Genomic DNA, 5,943 nt, shown 5'->3' on the forward strand with positions numbered 1-5,943 from the left:
TAAGTATAGCAATATACCTGCAATTAAATATAGAAAAATATGCACACAAAAATTGCACAATATTGAAGGCTATATAAAATTTTGAAAGACATATAACTTAACCATATAATTGAGAATTTTAGTATAGTCTCTGAAAGACATATCATACTGATGTTAATCCCTTTAAAACTAATCTAGGACTACAAAGTTCTCAAAATAAGATTGCAGATAGGATTAAATAGAACTTAAGAAGTTTGATTAATTAAGGAAAGTGCTGAGAATAATTGATTTATTTGTGAAGAAAATATACAAGTGGAGAAAGTTTTCCCTTATCAAGCAACAACACTAAAAAGTGAAATCACTAAAATCATGCAAACTTATAAGAACAATTTAATTATAGGAAATTGTATAAAATTCAGAAACTATTACATGAATTGGTAAAATAAGTATCACTGAATGGTTTTGGAATATATTGTTTTTCAGTGAAGTTACAAAAACTGAAACCTTGGCAATTTTCTTAGCTGGTTGTGTGTCTGACACTTGTCATTTCTTTACATCATTTACTTTAGCTGTTGAATAGGAATAATCAATACACATTTATAGTATAAAATTTAACATGAATTATTGTTAGTATTATAGCACAAATAGAATGATTAACATATACTATTATGAACACAGGTTGCTTTCTATTAAATGGAAATTCAGTATATGACAAACATGACAGTTGCAATTTTTATAAATCTTTTACTAAAGACAAACTGTAGACAGGTATGGTGGTGCACACCTATACGTCTACCACTTGGTAGAAAAAAAAGATCAGTATTTCAGGTCATTCTTGGCAGCATGAAGATCTTGAAGCCATCTTGGGACATATAACAATAACAGCAAAATAATCCAACATTATATAAAAATTATGTTTAAATAGAACAATAAATATGAAAAATAATAATTGACTTACTAAACCCCTTAGCAGGAAGATGTTTACAAGCTATATACAAAATGACAAAACTAATAGAGAAATAGTAACAATCTGTCATCAAGATAGAAATTTTTCCTAAGACAAAAGATATAATACTTTGTCAGTTGTAATTACTGATGGATTAACTATGTGAAAAATAATACAGGATAATATTTACCACCCCTAGTATAAGAAAACAGCTGAGAAGATATAATTTACAGAAGAAACACAGAAGAATAGTGAGTCAGGAATTTTACACACAATTATTTTAATATGAAGACAATTTCTACAGTAAGATCTGATATATCCCATGTTCACCTATATTGTGAGAATTCTAAAAGTATAACACTATCATATGTGAAAATATAACCAAAAAGTTTCTTTCAAACAGAAAATGGGCAAAGTAATGAGTACAACCAATCTGAAGAAAAATGTCTTAATACCTAACAATAAATATACAGGAATTCCATTCCCTGTACAACTCCAAGGAAAAAATTAAAATAAAGTACATTAAAATGAAAAAATAACTGTACTGTATCTGCTGTGGAGTGAATTGTGCCTCTCTATAGAAACTTCATATTTAAGGTCCTAAACTCCAGTACATCATTCATATGGAGATAAGAATTTTCAAAATGTGATTATTTAAATGGTGCCATTAGTGTAGTCCCTAATGTAATATTTTCAACATGCTTAGAAGAAGAATGAATGTGAATACATGGCGAGACCAGAAATACACGTCACAGTGTATTAACAGTATATGAAGACATAATAAGGGATTGCCATCTTGGTACAAAGATTACAGGTCTTCAGAAACACCAAACTGATAGACACATTAGAATAGACACCTGGACTTCAGAACTGTTAGAAAATAATAGACCTTATCTGTGATATTTTCTTAATAGTGGCCTTAGCAAACTAACACAACAACATAAGTCAAATGTTTATATATGCTGTGGCTTGTGTTGGAAAATGCTCAAGTATTATACACAATCCTCATTCTAGCAGTACTAGAATGTGGTGAAATTTAAAGTTGTGAAGGTGGTAGGAGCAAAGTAGGCCAAATAATGCCTCTAGAGATTGATGTTTACTGTACAGTTAGTTTTCTAGAAAATTCTCTCATTTAAAAGAACAAGACAGACCTGATCTTAATGTTCTTATTTCAGTCTTAACATATGGTCACTTCTGCATATGTCCTTTTCTTTTACTTTTACTTTCTCTATGATGGTATGAAAATATTGGTGGTTATTCACCACTAGCCTTAATAGATGCAGCTTCCAGATCTTAAAATTCCACCTCCAACACACCAATAAGTAAATTTATAAAAGATACAGTTTCATGTGTCTTGTGGAGTACAATTCCCACCACCTATATCAGGTGCCTAGCAGTGCCTCTTACTCTAGATCCATGGGATCATATGCCTTTTCTGTTCTTCACGGGCACTCCATGTATGTATACACACACACACACACACACACACACACACACACACCTATGAGTAAAGAAAATAAATATTTTAAATGATGCATACAGTAAGACTACTAGTCAGTAGATTTTTAGAAGAGAAGCTTAAACAGTTATGATAGGCAGAGGTGATCATTATTCAAGAAAGATTCTAATTCTACCATACTGGAAAATTTGAAGTTTGGCTAAAATAATTTTTTCTCCCTGCTTGAGATAACAGATTTGTATAATGGGTACAACTGAGCCTTTCTCACCAAAGAGAACTGGAAAGTAAAAGAGTTATTACACTTAATTGCATAGTATAACACCTGATATAACACACAATGCAAATTTTAGTCTCAGAAATATTTTCATATGAATAAAAATAAAGAATGTAAATGACTATAACTAGGATGATGAATGTGTTTGGAAACGTTCTGAGTCAGATGCAGTAGAGTGTTTCCTTTTCTGTGGTGTTTAAAATTATCTGTAATATTCTCATCTGTGTGTTTTTTTTTTTCTGGATGCTGAGAATGTACAAGTAATTATAAAAAGACTGAGTCACTTCAAAGGTTTAGAAAGTTTAAGAGGCTTTAGGGTTGTATTGAAATGATGAAACAACCAGAATTACCAAATATGTAATTTTTTTTATAAAGCTCAGCTCAGTTTTGCAAAGCTCTACCAAGATTTACAGAAGCCATTCGAGGGACTGGAGCAGTATGAGGCAGGCTTAGAAAAAACGGCTCCACAAAGCATTATGTATTGGGCCAAGAACTGACACTGGATTTAAATTTATAAAACCAGAAATTTAGTCTCTATATGGAAAGAAAAAGAGAAAAAAAGTATTTTAGTTCTACCAAGGAGACTGAAGTGAAGTATATTAAAATACTCAATGGAGAATAACAGCTCAAATGTCTTTGTTTCTTTAAAATGTCAATGAGAGCTGGAGAATTGTAAAAATGTACATAAATATGTGTGACAAAGGGAATTGAAGAGGGAAATCCATTCCTCAAAAAAATTGTTCATGACCTAAGTGAAAGAAATATATTTATGTTCCAGTGAGTTGCGAGGCTATATTTGTTTTATTTTCTAATTAGTTGAATATTTTCCACCTCAACACCTTTTAGAATTATCTATTTTAGAAGTAGACTCAGTATGTTTATCAAAATAGTCTTATATGTGAAATGGGTGACCTCATTTTAGCAATCACTCTGAAGACTGGACAGTTTATCATCATTTTTAAATACTTTATGCTATGTTTCTTACAACTTTGAAGGTAATAGCTTACCAAATGCTAACTGATAAAATAGAAATTGAGAAAAGCTTACACGTTTATAAAGAAACACGGTCATTGCATCTCAACAAAGGGAAGAAATCAGGAAGAGGAATGGAGAAAAAATATGAACCCTGTTATGATTACACTGAAGTCTCCATTTGGATCCACCTCTTTTATGTTGGCAAAGCTTCAGGCCATGTGGATTTCATTCTTCAAAGGCAATGTTGTTGCAAACAGAAATTTCATTTAGAATTTTTTTTTCCTTCCCTTGCGTTCTAGAAAAAGTTTTATTATGTCCAAGAACCTCCTAATAGACTTTATAGGGTCTTTTAAGTAAAGATTCACATCATGTTCACACAGGGAGAGTATGACTTTGATGTTTCTTATTGCTGTACATTTTGTCTCTCTCTTGTCTAGTTGCTGTAGCTAAGAATTCCAGCTCTATAATGAGTAAGAAAACAGACATGATGGTGTCACTCTTGAATTTAGAATAGATGTTCAGTTTGTCTACATTTGATGTAATGTTGGTTATAGGCTTTATTATTTTGTAATATATTCCATATATTCCTAATATTTCCAGAACTCTTTCCTTTTATTAAAAATAGACTTTCTCTCACAAAATATCCTGATTACAGTTTCCCTTACCTCTACTCCTCTTAGTTCCTCTCAACTTCTTCTACCATTCAAATCAATTCCGTTTCTATATCTCATTAGAAAAAAATAAAGAGGGTTCTAAGGAATAATAATAAATTAAATATAATTTTAAAAACACATTATAATTTGGAAAAACAAACAGAAGAAAAAGAGCCCAAGATAAGGCACAAAAAATAGATGACCACTCATTTGCACACCCAGAAACCACATGAAAACAAACACTACACTTGCAGCCATAATATATATGCAGAAGATATCATGCAGAAACATACAGCCCCTCAACATGCTATTTCAGTCTCTCTAAATTGATATAAACTCTGATTATGTTGATTTGGAGGGTCTTGTTTTCTTGTCCTCCATTTGCTCTGGGTCTTAAAGTCTTTTTGCATCTTCTTCAGGAGGGTTCCTTGATCCCTGAGAAATGGGATTTGATAGAGACTTTACAGTTAGTGTGTTCCAAGACCTCTCACTCTTTTCATAATGTATATCTATTGGTCTTGATTCATAGACTAATATAATTATTTTGTTATTCAAGGACATCTGAGAAACAAACACCAATATTGAACTGCCTGTGCAACAGATTTTTAAAAATACTACTCATTCAAGAAAATAGATGACAGTGCACTAGAGCAAGCATTGAATTGCCCCATAAATCTGGGTACCATAAAGAAGAGAAGGGAAGAAAATATAGCCATATTATATGACTGTGTTTTAAAATACTTAACAGTTTTAAGAGGAGAATCTTCATGCCATAGCTAACTGTAACAACAGTGCCGAATATCATGAAGTCTGCTCTGTCTCAGTATTCCTGCTGTTCTCTATCAACAGTTAAGAGTGGCTCAGGCTAAATAATGTTTCAATAAACATAATTCTAGATTTAGAGTATAGCAGAAAAAAGTAAGGATCAGCTTCAACTTGGAGAGCACTCGTGTTTTCAAAATATTGGTTTTGACGTTGAAAGACCAATGAAATACAAATTAGGTTTTTTTTGGGGGGGGGCGGTTATTGAATTAAAATTTAAAGCACAAACCTGAACAAAGGCCAGCCAGATAGAGACATGCCCAGCCATCTGTGGAGAAGAACCAACCTTACTGCATTCTTTTCCTGCCCACTAGAGATACAGTTGCTAAGAAACTGGCCTAGATTGCCTAGCTGGAACCACTTAAAGAAATACTGTCTCCTGCCATCCCACCCAGATGGCCAGCCCTGAAACTTTTATGGACTTGATGCCTAAAGTAAACCAATATTTCAAAAGTCAATTTCCCTTACCCAATCATGTAAAGCCAAAGCTTGGAGTACCCCCTCCCGCTTGTGGTTTTGCCCTTTAAAAACCTTGTTTCCCTTAGACCTCCCCACTGCATACTTCTCTGGTTCTACATGGAGCTTGTGACCCAGGCTAGAGCTTGTATGCAATAAACCCTCATGTGTTTTGAAGCAGAGTCAATTCCTGGTGGTATTTTGGGGGTCTCAGGTACTGGGCATAACATTTGAGGGCTCCTCTTGGTTCCCCAACAAGATCATAGGACTTGGACCCAGAAGGTCTTGTGCTGACTGGTAAGTGTCTAAATGTCTCTTTGCATAATTTGTGTTTGAGTCTAACTTATGTTCTTTGTTCTGAAAGCTCGAAGTGTTGATG

Source organism: Psammomys obesus, unplaced genomic scaffold (genome assembly GCF_907164565.1).
Source record: "Psammomys obesus unplaced genomic scaffold, mPsaObe1.curated_primary_1811, whole genome shotgun sequence".
Lineage (NCBI taxonomy): Eukaryota > Metazoa > Chordata > Mammalia > Rodentia > Muridae > Psammomys > Psammomys obesus.